A 15,425-nucleotide genomic window follows, 5' to 3' on the forward strand; every position below is an offset into this window, starting at 1 on the left:
AGGGCAAGTGAGCCAGACATCTGCCTACCTCTCAAGTGGGAGCTAGTTCTCCATTCTGCCCTGCTCCCATAGGAGCGTGCTGGGTTGGAGAATGGCAGGGAGAAATGCTCTTGATGCCTTCCACCCACCGACAGATCCTGCTAACACAGGCTACGTTTACACTACAGCGATCTTTTGACGGAAGTTACTGTCAGAAGAGATCTTCCAGCGCAACTTCTGTCAACAGATCACGTCCACACACACAAGCTGATCAGAAAAGCGATCCGTTCCATTGACAGAGCGGCCACACCGCCTGGCTGCGCTCTCGACAGAATGCCCAGCTGGAAGCTCATCTCCCTGTCTGTGGACAGAGAGCCACCTGAAGCATCTACATGGCTTTTTTGGCAACAGAAACTGTCAAGAGAGGCGTTATTCCTCACCGCGGAGAGGCAGAATGCTGTCGGCAGAAGTGCCGAGGTTTGGTGGCAGACTGTTGACACAACGCATTTTGCATGTAGACGCTCTGCGAATTTTGTCAACAACTCTCCAATGTAGACATAGCCACAAGGTAGAGTTCCCCCGCAAGAGATTAAATTACAGGCAGCAATCGGATCATAGAACTGGAAGGGACCTCAAGAGGTCACCAAGTCCAGTCCCCTGCGCTCACAGCAGGACCTATCACCGACTCTGATAAAAATTTTTTTTTTTAATCTAACCTACCCCAGACCCTTGCAAGGCCCCCTCAAGGATTAAACTCACAACACTGGATTTATGAGGCCAATATTGTAACCACTGAGCTACTGCCCCCAAAAGCTGTCTGCACACGCCGGGATGCTACCTCTCCCCAGCCGCACAGGGCCGCACGGTCTCTCTCACACAGAAAACTGTCATATGAACGAGCATATGCAACTCCGAGAAATGGAAAACTCCAGCAGCCATAATGGACAGTGTTGGTTATTGTCACCTTAGCCTGCAAATAACGGACACTGAGCTCCCATAATACAGGAAGAGAAATATACAGCAAGGAGGCAGGCAAGGGGAGGGAAGGAACATACCTTTATTTACAAAGCAGCCACACAGATGGATGATAACGCAGCTACAAATTTGCAGTCTGATGCTGGCCCTCACAAAGGCTGATCTAGAGGCATGTACACAGAAGGACAAGCCAGGTTATTGTGCCATTTTTACTGTGTGATTGGAGGCATGCTCCTAGAATACTCAATGTGGTTTTTGGCATGATAGCTTACAGACAAAATAGATATCATGCAGACAGAAAGAAGGAGAGCAGCTGAAAAGATGCAAGGACTGGGGAGGATGACTTATGAGGAGAGACTAAGAGAATTTAATTTGTGTAGCCTAGAAAAATATGCCTAAGGGGCACCAGATAACGCTATATAAATATCTAAAGGGCAATCACATGGAGGAGGGGAAAGAGTTATTTAGGCAATGGTAGCAAGGCAAGGAGTGATGATGCTGGAGCACAGAGAGGGAAGAGATTAGCCTAGATATCAGGGGAGTCTTTCACTATAGGGTGAGGAAATATCAGAGCAATTTGCCTAAGAATTATGGTATGGTCTCCAGAAAGTTTTACAGCCTGGGCAGCTGGACTTAGGGGAGGAATAGTGTAGGGTGGTGGGTCCGGCCCCTGTGCTAGTGTAGCAGGGTAGGACTATGGCTGGTCCAGCCAATGCTCCCCACCTTTCAGTTGATGAAGTCAGCCACTGACAATGACTACTGGACAGAGAGAGGGCTGGAGCAGAACTTTTCCAATGTCCAGGTAGCCCACGATTGTAAGCTGCAAGTCCATCTCAAAAGTCACCTTAGTTTGGAGCCTTCTAATTGTGTTGCCAGAAATTTAGCTACTAACACTTGAGTTTTCAAAGGATCCTAAAGGACCTACGCGCCCAAATCAAACTGGATTTCAATACAACTTAAGCACTGAACTCCTGAAACTTCCTCTCAATATTGCAGCCTGAAAGACCCAAAGGGATAATGCATGCAGACCTCTGGCTCAGCCAATATTAAACTCTCCTGGGCAGTTCTTGTAGCTCATCAAATTCTGAGGCCTCCTTTGGGATGTCCTTGGAATGACAAGGTAAACCTCCATAAGCTGTCCACCCCTGATTCTTGGAAAGGAAATCAGCAAAAGAAATTCAGACAATTAAAATACAAGGAATTAAAAGTAATTTTCAATCCTACACCTGGGTCCCCTTGCCATGTTGGTTTTACAGTTGCATGGTCCTAAATATATATATATCAATTTCTATTCCCTGCTGTTCTGTGAAAAACCCACACAAACAACAGTAACTATTGGCAGGACACAAAGTGCTGTCAAATGCACAAAGGAAGCATGCTGAAAAAAGAATGAGGGAGAGAGAGAATACATTTTCCTTTAAGCCCTTTCAGATGCCTGACTCTCCTGAGTTTTCTTTTAATAATAAGAACAGCAGATGAAAGATTTTCAGATAAAAGGGAGATTATTTTTACCCTGGCAAGGTCCTTTAACAATTAAGGTCCCAAAGTAAAGATAATGGGACCAGTTTCTGGTCTCAATTACTCTGGTGCAAATTCACAGTAGAATTGTTCATGTGGAAGGAGTTACTCTGGAGTTACACAAAAGTATCTGAGATCTGATGCTGCTCCTTAATCTGCGCCATGCCCATGTTGCAAAGCACAGCCCCATGCTCACTCAGACCTGCCAGGTATTTTGCACCTAGTGCACTTTAATTTCCTGGGATCAATGCCCATGGCATTCTTGGCAAAGCACCAGTTTACCAAACATACAGATACAAAAGCCCCATGTGCCAGTTCGATGGCCTGTATCTTGCTCCTACTAACGGCTTTGAAGAACACACAGATGGGACCTCACCACTATAACCATGAACCGAAACAGAAGTAAAATGACCTTGGGGCAGCAAACTGAAGGAAACCAGGAGACCCAGTGCAAGGAAAGCTTTTTGGTTTATTACATCTGTATTAGTTTATCTCCATAGGGCCCAAAACCAGAACACATTTGGATCTGAATGTTTTCATGTGCATTTGTAACTACCGAGTTGCCAACACTAGCTGAAAGCAAATGTGCTGACACTTCATTAAAATAGGTTGCCCTTTAATTCCCGTACAGCCAGCTGTGGGGGTTGTCATGGCAACAGGACATCTGTCACCCATTCTCCGTGGTCTTTTCAGTTAACCAAGACCAGAGCCTTTCCCATCCGAGGCACAGCCATTCTGGGGCTTGGTTCCCCCTGTCTCTTCTATGTAAGAAGTTAATAATCCCCTGCATGAAGCCATCCGCACACAGACACAGTCACTGCGATCCACACGGGAGCCTTTGCTTGAGACAGTATATAAGTCTGAAATGAGGCATCTGTCCTACCACAACACCTGGCCTGCGTGAAGCCTGGGAGACTCTATAGACCCGTCGTGTCCAATACGCTTTCTGCAGCAGGGCAAAGCAGCTCATTAGAGCCACGTGCATGGCGCTCCCTCCGCCTGCTCCGTGCACGTGCCCCACCACGGGGTGGGACAAGCGTGCGGCGGCAGCTCCAGGCACGGTGGCAGCTCCGGTGAGCCACCAGCAGTTTGCACGGGGGCACAAATACCTGGCTCGGCGGGGAGCATGCCTGGCGGGTGGGGGATGGCGCCTGGCTCGGGGGGGAGCCGGGGCGATCGTTCAATTTCTTTAGGACATTACGGCTATAGACATTTGCTGGTGCTTTCAACAGGAAGGAGGTTTAGTCTCATGCTCTTTGGAGGCAGCTTCACCCTGCACAGAAACACAGAGCTCCACCTGATGCCCTCATTCAGAACGCAGTCCAGCGTGCTACTCTGACTTGAGACCTGGGTAATCGAGAGCAGAAGCAGGCCCAGTGTTTCAGTATGTGATGCCAAAGAAACCATTCAGAACTAGACGGGCCCCATCCCCAGGCTGAGCTTTCGTACTATTGCCCCCTGTATTGATTCCCTCTGTGTCTCCTGCTCAGAGACCTGGATGCTCACTGGATACTAACCAGGGGAGGCTTCTGTACGGCCCTGGTTCACAGCACCATAGCGAGGGATGGGATGTCATTACAACCTGAGTAAGGCACCCTGACAACCATCCACAGACGGCGCTGCTGAAGTGCCAGAAACTCTTTTGCTGAGAGCAGTGATGTGCTGTGCCACGACGACAGCTCACTGCTTCCCATGATTACAACACAGCCACACTGGAGACAGCGAGGTGCAAAAGAAAGTTTTGTGGCTAGCACAGAGGGAGGAGAGGCAGGAGGACTGTGTTCTATTCCTGGGTGTGCCACGGTCTTGCTGGGCGACCTTGTGCAACGCACAGCCCCTCACTGTGCCTCAGTTTCCCCATCTGCAGAATGAGGATGATGATACTGAGTTACATGGCAGAAGGGCCCTGAAGCTGAATTCTCTCCTACCCGTAAGGCTCTTTGAAATCCCTGGATGGAAAATGACACAGAAGTACCACATGTTGTACATATTGCAAACAGCTGCTTTAGGGCAACACCGGGGATGTGGCAGGGTAGGGACAGATGGAATAAAAGACATTTAACCCTTGGCTACTGAAAGGAACATCAGCAGCAAAACAATACCAGGGAAAGCTTCACCCTTCACGTAATCTGGATGGATCTCTTGCAGCAAAGCAGCACCACTTTGGAAGGACAGGTTACTTCAGGAGACTTTAACTCCTTGTGCACCAAGTGGCACGAGGCCCAACCCCTCCTGTGTTCATTCAGAACCTGAAGGGGATAGAAAACCTACAGGCAAAGTACCAGTTGTCTTTTTTTTTTAAAGTACCACATTTAAATTGGCCCTGTTCTAAGCATTTACTCCAGGCCAGTTTAAGTGCCTATAAACTAGAGTGAAAGAAGGCAGCTTGACAAGAGCATAATTAGTTGGCATGGCTCTCCACAGGGTTTGGGAATTCCCAAGTATAATGTGAATTAGATTCTTAAAAGGCTATCATGCAGGGTGGTGAGCCAGGACTTTTTTTCTCTGTTAGGAAAGTGTTTGTCATCCTTTATCTCTGGGTGTGGCTATTTTGCCAAACCACAGGGCAGCAGCATTTCATTACAGAGTCAGTAAATGCTGGTAGCCTAGCTTTTCTGAGCCACTTTATGGTGGCAATCCAATGTACACAGCTAACACTTAGGATAACCCTGTAATAACTGACCAGCATATACAGCTCAGCTCTCCTAGGCAACTCTACAATAACACAACAGTGCACACAATATTTGCATAGCTTGCCTACAACCCTCCCATCATAAACCAGTGAACTTGAGCAATCCTGCAATAAACTAGTAAGCACAGCCAAGCCTTCTTGGGCAACTGGCTGGTGAAACAGCAGGGTGTGCAGTCCCAAATTCATGCTGTAATCATGCCAGGGCGCCCAGCCCAGCTTTCATGCACAGCCAGCCCATGAGAGAGCAGCACAGACAGTTCAGCACCCATGAGCAAGCTCCATAATGAGCTGGGTGATGGAAATGAGGCTGAAACGTAGTCGGCAAACAAGTCAGCTTACAGCCTTCTAGTGGTTCTCAGAAGTAACCCAGAGGGGACAAGATGTTGGTTTTCAGTGATGAACTAGAGTAGATTAGTGTCATCCAATGGCAGCAAAATGACCAGATTCTGGTCCCCAGAAATATGTTTGCTGGAACCTAAAGTAGGGACTTTCCATGGAAAGGAATGGGACATTTCTGGCTCCTCATGGTCGTTGGATTTACACCAATGTGTAGGAAATGGAAACGTGACCAGCTGTATATGCTGGTCAGCTGCTGGGTGAAAGTCATGAGACCTGATCCGGAATCCAACGAAGTAAATGGGCATGCTTCCATTGGCTTCCATGGCATTTGCCTAGGGCCCAGCTCCAGGGAAGTACTCTACAGGAGCAATCGGGGCCTGGAGCAGAACTTTCTGCACTCAGACCAACCAGCAGCATGAATGTGAGAGGTTCCCACACACTTTCGGCCCTGGGCAATACAGTGAGAAGTGTGGTGTGTCTGTGGAGGGGCCTGTCCTCTTTAGAGCCTGACCCCTTTGTGACATTACTGTGTGTGTCTACCCCCTGACTCCATTTTCCCTGTAACAAGCACCTGTAGCACCTTAAAACCTAACATGTATTAGGTCATGAGCCTTGGTGGGTAAGACCCACTTCTTCATGATCTTCGTCTTCTGCGTAATCTGAAGCTCATGACCTAATACATGTGTTAGTCTTTGAGGTACTAAAAGTGCTTGTTATTTGTGAAGTTATAGACTACAGTGGCTACCCCTCTGAGACTCTGCCCCTCTGTGCTAGAGTGCCTCTGGGCTGCAGCGAGGACTGGGATTCCCAGCTCAGATAGACAGACCCACACGACTTTGGTTGGGGGTAGCACAGGCAGTGACTCGGGGTAGCACTCAGAGAGGTTTGAGCTCAGGGCAGCTAGACTGTGCCACTGCTCACCACTCCTTGTGCTGTTACATTCAGCATGCTACCTTGATGTGAGTATGTCTACCTGAGCTGCAAATCACGCCCCAGCTCCAAGTGGTTAACATGCCCTGAATCTGCAATGCATCTCTTCCCCGCTGAGGCCATCGCCTCCTTTCCTGTACCTGCAACAATGGGCATGTGTAAATGGCACACCTTATGGGTGTGCTGTACTGCCCCACCTTCTGGCTCTGAGACCAGTTACAGAGCGAATGATGAGTCTGATCTCCAGCCTTAGCTAAGAGCCGGCTGGCGTTTAGCTTCTGCAGTCGGGGGGAACGTTCTAAGCTTTCCAGGTGGCATTAGGCTTCTTTTCCATGCCACATTGTGGTTTGCTGATGCACTTCTACCTGTACAAACGTGACCAGGCAAAACCAAAGGCCAGCTTGGGGATGGACCAATTTGTGCTCCACTCACATTTTTTCTGAGCGCTCTTACAAATTTTAACGGCATCAGCACTCTCAGGCACGCAGGGAGAGGCCCCACTTAGGTCAGCACCTCAAAGGAAATAAGGAGAACAAAGCCCTGTTGGAGAAGTCCAGCCCTTGCACTCGTACCCCTATTAATGCTGTGAGCTTTGAGGAGCTGCAAGCCAAGCAGGGTTTGGTTAGGTCAGCACATGGAAAGGAGATTGCAGAAGAAAACTCCATGTGCAGCAGGTGGTTGTTGTTTCTTTTCAAAGGGAGTGTTCCTCCCATGCTGCACCTACCATGGGCTGTGTCTACACGTGCCCCAAACTTCGAAATGGCCACGCAAATGGCCATTTTGAAGTTTACCAATGAAGCGCTGAAATGCATATTCAGCGCTTCATTAGCATGCGGGCGGCAGCGGCACTTCGAAATTGACGCTGCTTGCTGCCGCGCGTCTCGTCCAGACGGGGCTCCTTTTCGAAAGGACCCCGCCTACTTCGAAGTCCCCTTATTCCCATGAGCTGATGGGAATAAGGGGACTTCGAAGTAGGCGGGGTCCTTTCGAAAAGGAGCCCCGTCTGGACGAGACGCGCGGCGGTGACGCGCGTCAATTTCGAAGTGCCGCGGCCGCCCGCATGCTAATGAAGCGCTGAATATGCATTTCAGCGCTTCATTGGTAAACTTCAAAATGGCCATTTGCGTGGCCATTTCGAAGTTTGGGGCACGTGTAGATGTAGCCATGAAGTGCTGTGCAGCTAGGTGTCCAGAGGCCATGCTGATAGGCACAATAAGAACCTACACAGCTTAGCATTTCACCGAGAGACAACACAGGGCTGGCTCATTAGTGATCACTAATGCTCCCATTCCACTTGTCCTAAGAGAGGGCAGGAAGTTAATCCTGATTTCCAGCCCAAGCTTCAGCTTTTCCCCCCAACTTCTGCAGCCCCACCTGGACAAATTATTCTTATCATACCCCTGCACACCTCAAAGATGCTTTGAGCAAAATGCATCTTATGACATGTCATTTTTACTGTTACAATCTGCTGAATGTGTCTGCTCTATTTCTATGCATGTAGCATTCTTGTATGAGAAGTTAGAAATACCAAGTGTGGATCTGTTTATAATCTAAATATGCTAATGATTACTGATTATCCGGAAACATAATGGCTTGGTACTCATGGTAATGAACTGTAAATGGGTCTGTCTTTGTTAGTGTCTAAGGTGCTACAGGACTGTCTGTTTTTGACGGAAGCCTGAACTGTGGTCATGCTGGGACATGTGGCCAGGCCACCTGATGCTGGACCCCATTATGGATCTGGTACTTTTCCATTCAAGGGATTAAAAAATGAGGCTGTTTTGGGGCGGTGTTGCTGGGTGCTGTAAGGCCCTGTAGCTGAGCCCTCCCTGAGCTGAGCTGGTTCAGTGTCTGTGTTGCTCTGCAGGGGGGCTGTTACCACTATTCTCTGCCTTCACCGGGGGAGACCAGAGCTTCTGGCCCAGCAGGACAGGGTGGTGGGACACCCCAGAGGGCAGACTGGCAGGCTCAGAGGCTTGACCAGCACATTAGGTGACAGCTCCAAGGGGACCTTTGTGATTCAACCCATCACAGTTCTCCTCTGCTCTCCTGTCCTAACACTTCCTCTGGCTCCTGCCTTCTTCCCCAGAGTTGGCTGCATTCCAGCAGGAGGAGGAAGCGATCTCCATGTATGTCACTGCAGGGTTTTTGGTGCCTGCTGAATATAAAATCTAATCAGCTGGAAGGCCAGACTGCTCCTGCCAGTGAAATCAATGCAATGATTCCCTTACCTCCCTGCTACCAGGCTTTGACAGACCAGCAGTCGGCAGGACAGATCACAGCATACTTTCCTCCCCGCCTCTGATCTCTGACCGGGCGTTTACACAGGCTGAACAAAGCTGACTCAACAGAACAAGGCAGTAACGCTGCAGACCAATGGCTGGGGGCCAACAAGACTCAGAGCATCTAATTAGATCAGAGTAAACCTTGGGAATGGCAAAGTTACAGTGTTTTTCCCTAGAGATGCTGGGCCCTGTCGAGACTGCAGTTTGATTCTGATCTACATAATTCACCATCATCCTTATAACTGACTCAAGCAGGGAGGTTCATTGCGTAGCTCAGGGGATTCAATATTCTGCTTTAACAGAGCTAATGGCACAGACAGTGCCAGAACACATGTACAACTAGGAGGCTGAGATCCAGCACTAATCCTACCATATGCGTTCAACCTGCTCTCTCCTTCAGCTCTCACCCCGCTGTCACTCGAGAGCACAAGGAAAGTGGGAGATGTAGTGCCCGGAGGAGGAGATAAAGGCCGATTCCTCCACGTGTGGCTAAGATCAGCCTACAACTCCTGAACCGGTAGTGCTCCCACATAGTGTGCTTTGGATACTGGATCACTTTCCAGGGGTTGGGTGGCAGCAGCAGAATCTGGGTGCCCCCCAGGATGGTGGGCAGAGACAATGAGGGAGGTTCCATCTGCTAAATGGGTGAGGACATCCAAGAAGCACCTCCTGAAGCTGCAACTTTGCCTGTGTGTAGTGGGGTGCATTTGGCTGGTTTGGCATCCCCAGAAACCCAGCAGCAGCTCCACAGGGCTAGCCACAGCAAGGTAACACAGGCTACACATGGCTGTGTTTGTCTACCCCCAGCTGTGTTTATGTTCCCTATTGCAATGTGTTCCACAGTACAGACATACCGTCAGGAGAGCGCTGCCCATTTACAGCATCTTTCGTCTGCTGATCTCAAGAGCTCTGTCAGCCTTTACTCATTAAGCCTCAGCACCCTTTTGAGGTACCTGACTTTGTCCCCATCTAAAACAATGGGGATGCTAAGGGACAGAACAGACAAGTGACTTGCCCAGGGTCACCAAGTGAGTCAGTGGCAGTGTTGGGAACAGCTTCCCCCCCCACCCCTCACGACTCCTGACACCTAGGATTATGCTCCACAAAGCCACCTGTCCTCTCCCTCATGCACTTGCCCACCTATGCAACACTGACAACTAGGACAGTGGAGGTGGAGTCCTGGGTACCACCAGACCTCTAGGGACCATTTTACACCCAGAGGTGTGAGAACTGTCTCCTTCCACACACCTGTTTAAACAGCAAACACAACTATAGACACTCACCTCTGGACCAAACAACTGTGGTTTTTGCACCTCTCCCTTCCGCAGACAGTAAATCCCGCAGACCATGGCCTGAAGCCTTTTCCTGGGCAGACTAAGAACTCAGGGAGCTGGTCTCTGGGGCAGGGAGAGGACACAGCCTAGGTTCTTACAGTGATGAATGGGGTCTGGCTGTGGGGCGAGTGGGAGGTAGGCTGGAGAGGAGAACACGCCGTTTGGCATGGAGGTGAAGCTGCCAAATCTCTCACTGCCAGAGACCACCTGCGTTTCATTCCTCTGGGCTGGGAACAACTTGGGAGACATACCTGTCTCATAGAACTAGAAGTGACTGTCAGAGGTCACTGAGCCCAGTCCTCTGCATGCCCAGCAGGACCTATCACCATCCCTGACCAGGTATAATGTACGTTTTTTAACAGATTTGCCCCAGATCCCTAAATGGCCCCCTCAAGGGCTGAACTCACAACCCTGGGTTTAGCAGGCCAGTGTTCAAACATGAATCCTGCCCCTCCCCCTCCAGCCGTTCCACCTTCCCCCAGTACTCAGGGACAAGCTCGTTAAAGGCAGATGCACAGCCAAGAGGTTGCTAAAAGGAGAAGCAGACACAGAGGCTTCCTTGGGGGAAAATTGTTTGTTTAAATCAAAACAGAATGCGATGCCGGCCACAGCTACTGTGAGCGTTTGTTTGCTGCCGGAGAGCAGAGCCCTCCTGGGGTTCTCACGAGCTGCTTGCAAAAGTGACAAGTTAGTTTCACGTAAATGTGAGTGAAGAAACAATCAAGCGAGGCAGCATTCAGCTTAAACCAGGGAACTTTTAGTTCCCAGAACTGCAGCCCAAGGTTGCAGCTCTTTGGATTTTCCTTTAAACGTCAGTAACCAGAGAGGTGCCTGGACACCAGTTAGGCTCTGGGGAAGGGACGAGGCACAGGAACCTGCTTTTCTGCTTATTTCCATGGCACATCATCCTCTCGACCCACCTCCTCCGTGTGTCTGTTTTCTCCACCTAATGTAGCCTAGACCTAGACTGCACGTAATTTGGGGCAGGGACTTCTCTGTTTAGTGCCTTGCACCGCACAGCCTTGACCCTTGGTCTGTGTTCCTAGATGCCAAGTTATTTTGGGGCTGCCTGTTCAGATGATCAGGTATCAGGCACACAGCACGAGCAGGGCATGAGGTGCTCTTTGTCTTGCTCCCAACGGCTCTGTCTGCAAATGACATGGGCAAGGAGAGCCCTGTTGCTCTTCCAGGGGAGTGGTACGTATCAGACGCCAGATCCAAAGCCAGCTGGCCACTGGGAGTTATTCCATAGATTTCCATGGGCTTTGGATCAGTCCCCAAACACAGTTCTGGAAGCACAAGGCACCAAAATACCCAAACGCAGGTATTTCAATATGTACTCATTTAACATAGTGACTCCTTCAGTTAAGAACATAAGAACAATTGCACTGGGTCAGACCAAAGGTTCATCTACGCCAGTGTCCTGTCCTCCAGCAGTGGCCAGGAATATGGGAACAGAAAGGAACACAGGGAGGAGGTCAGGAAAGGTAAACACCCATAGGAGGCTCAGATCCTAGCCACATCAACTGACCAAGTAAGTTTCAAAGGGAGGCAGCTCCGAGTCTCCGACACAATCTGCAACCAGCCTGGTAAGCGAAGTAGAGACGTCTTCGAAAATGTGGCACATAAAATACTTGAAGCCATATGCCCGCCAAATCTGGATCTGCCTGTGATCGCTCAGGCTTGGATTGGCTCAGCGTTTGGATGCTGGGTGCTGGAGGATGTGGTTTTTGTGGCTCTGTCAGAGGTGTTCTTCCTGCTGAAGCCATACTATCCCAATGCTGCAGCAGGGTGAGAGGGTGTGCTGTGCTACAGCCACTGCTGCCTTTTCACCACAACTGATTGTCAGAAGGAAGGCTGTTAGTTCTGGGGTCCCAGTCAATCCCAACACAGGGCATTACATCCTCGCTTCCCACATTCACCCGCTGGTGTCGGCCACCACCCAAAAGTTGCATTCCACCCCAGAGGCAGCTGCACTACAGCAACAGGGTGAACCAGCCTTGTACACGGAACTTTTGGAATCCTTCAGAGTGAAAGACGCCCATCAGCAGCAAGACGTTCACATGATCATTAAGCAAAAAAAACATCACCCGTATTGCTCTCAAGCTGAAGTTTCAGCAGCCACTGCCAAGTTTATTTCCAACTTCGCTTGGGAGCGTATTTAAGCTTCCCTTTGGAAATGTCAGTGCGCTGGTCGGAAGAAGCTGGGTACAATTTCCTTTTAAATAGAATCAAGCATATGGGAGGAGGATGATTATATCTGTCCCAAGCTGCCAAATTTCTTCCATGGAGCTAAAATCTTCCCCGATGTGTCCCAGCCCACAGTGTTCCTGAGCGGTGATGCTGGTGCTGAGAATTTTAAATTAGCAGATCTACTGCATGTGCGAAAAATACGTCTGCCCAGCCACATCCCAGGTGGCTCCAGTTCCGAGAAGGTTGCAATGGTCAAATGATTTCCCTTACTGGCTGGGGTGACTTCTTCTGAGATGAATTTAGTTTAAATGGCTTTTAAGACAGAAGCATCCAATAGAATGGTACATTATGCCATAAAACCCCTGGCCCCTTTGTCCTACATGCCACTCCAAAGACACACAGGGGCTGCTGTAGGGTGGGTGAGAACTCCCCCAGGGCCAACACAGGAGCAGCCCCGTATGTTGCCGCTGGCATAGGGAGCATTGGTGGGGGTTGGGAGGGAATGCACAGCAGAGCTCAGGGCTACCGGCATACCAGAAGGCAGGGCAGCCCCAAGGTGCTGTGAGGAGGCTGCCCTACGTTGTACTCCTGTACGGCAGGGAGGCGGCCGGCCTTGCATCTGAGCAAAGTGATCCGCAGCTTGGAGATCGCTCAGCTTCAATGTCACACAACAGGAGCGAGTGTGGGTACTGCTAAGGAGTGGCAGGCGTCTCTCTGAGCCCATGCTAACCCCATGCCATAGCTCACTCCCAAGGAAGGTCTGATCTACTCACTCCTGCCAGAGAGGAGACCACAGGCTTCCCTAGTTGGGTGTGAGCAGCTGCGGAGCTGCTGCCAGTTCCCTAAGTTTTCATTCCCCATCACTCACCATCCAACCCTTTTGTCCATCAAAGACCTCACTGGCATTTTTCAAATGCCTGTTAGCTCCAGTGTCCTGGACAGACTGAGCTTCAGTAACACTGCCCTGCGTCAAGGGGTTCCCCCTGTAATTTTCACTGGATACAAGAGAGCTGCATGGTCCCACCCAGAACGTGTGACATTGCTGTTGGGTGATGGAGGAGGTGAGCCCAGGAGGCATGTTTCTCTCTAGGGATGTAATGCTGCAATAGCTTATGGAGTGCCCTGCAATATTCGGAGCTAAAATATTATCAGCTCCCACAACCATCTTATCCACCATCTGACTTTACCTCCCAAGTTTGCTAAGTTGAGATGCAATCTGCCAGTTATCAGATGTTACACAACAGAGGGCTATTAAAAGCACATTTATTACTTTGTCGTTAGAAGTGACAAAACCCAGGTATTTCAATATGTACTCATTGAGCACAGTGATTTCTTCAGTTAAGAACAGAAGAACGGCCACGCTGGGTCAGACGAAAGGTCCATCTAGCCCAGTGTCCTGTCTTCAAACAGCTGCTGCTGCCAGATGCCCCACAGGGAGTGCACAGAACAGCTGTGCTCCAGCTCTTTTTTGAGCCCTGTTATGGCCCTCACACGTGCTCTGCCAAGGAGTTCCACAGTTTGGCCATCACCCAGGGCAGTCTCGTGCGAGTCAGTGCTAGTTTCTCAAGATACTCAAGGGGGCACATGGCCCCTCGCAGATCCCACTGGCTTTGGAAAATGGGATTGGAAGCATTCCCTCTGTTTCTGATGCTGGTAGCAGGGATTCAAGGCCTGTGCCATGGTTAGGACAGCAAGGAGGATGGTAGAAGGGCTTGGATCTTTCCCCTGGCCTCGTCAGTGCCTACCCTCGTGAGACTAGATTCCTGTTCTGATCTTTCTGGGTCTCATCAGGACCTTGACCAAGTAAAGCTGATGTTTAACCCAGGGTGGGATGGGCTGTGGCAACCTGCAGCAGGCTATGGAAGACTCCTGCTGCCCCTGCTCCCAGGTGTTGAGCCTGGTTTCTCCAGGCTAGAAGAACACAGCTGGGAATGGGGCTACTTACCACGCGGCTGCAAGAGGCACAGCAGCTGCGCAATCACTGACTTTCCTTGGCTGCAGGCGAGCTCCTCGGCACTGCCATAGCAAAAAGGCTGGAGGGGGTGACCTGGTTCAGTTTCTGCCTCCAAACCCTGCAGAAGGATGGGGTGAATTTACCCACTTGCCTTTGCGATGGATATTCCTGGGTCACTCCTGGCAGAGTGGACTACATCAGCTTGGGGATTTCTGAGCAATGTCTGTTAGCCCGACAGGGCCCCCCTGGTAAGGGCCCGTTGTAGAATACTGAGCGACTCCATCAAGACACTGCCTGCCTGCCACAGCCAGGCACACTGAAAGCGGCAGTATTGCTCCCTGCAGTGCTTCCCAGACACACATCTCCCAGGGCTCAGCAAGGAAGGGGCAGGTCATTCTCCCATTCTTCCCATTTTACAGACAGGGAAGCTGAAGTCCGGGGAAGCAAAATGACTTGCCCACAAGTATCCCAGCAAACCAGTGGCCGAGCCAGGGGCCTAGACTCCCAGCCCTGACACGGGACTCAAACTTCCTCCTTGACTGCCATGGCCCTTTCCCTGCAGGCTCAGATCCCAACCAGCGTGATAGCTTGGTGCTGGGGGAGACAAGCCCTAGCCATTAGAAGGAGGGATGTTAGGTCTGGTGGTCTTGGCCAAATGCCAGGTTGGGATTTCACACCAGCTAATTCCCCCCCATATCTTCAACTAGACGAACCATTTTTCATTTCCCCTGCTCATCTACTGGGAAGTTGTCTTCAGCAGCTGCCCCTTTGCCCCCGGAGACAGCTGCATCTCAGTGCTGGGTGAAGGGATTGCCGGATGTACATGAGGCTGGCCCACGCTTTGTGAAGGTGTATACATAGGGACTCAAACCCCAGCGCCTCCGTACACTTAGCCCCTTCCTGGGGTTGCGCTTGGTGTCCATCTTAAACAGCATATAACTGCAGGCAGCTGTTAGTCCCTCCTGAGCTGGCTTTTCCTTGCAGGACCCCTGTTCTTTTACTAGCCAGTTTTTGTCTTGAAGATCACCTTTAATGCAGTGATGGAGTTTTAATCCGTGGCTCCCATCCACTCAACCTAATATTCTATTGCTACAAGTGCTGACCACTGTGACAGAGACCTTCCAGGAAGCTGTGGTCCGAAGGAGTAGACTACAATGATAAATAACAGCTAACTTGTTACACGCAGTTTGCCAAAAGTGTTCTTTTACAGACAGGGAAAACTGGAG

Source organism: Carettochelys insculpta, chromosome 17, assembly GCF_033958435.1.
Source record: "Carettochelys insculpta isolate YL-2023 chromosome 17, ASM3395843v1, whole genome shotgun sequence".
NCBI classification, from domain to species: Eukaryota; Metazoa; Chordata; order Testudines; family Carettochelyidae; genus Carettochelys; species Carettochelys insculpta.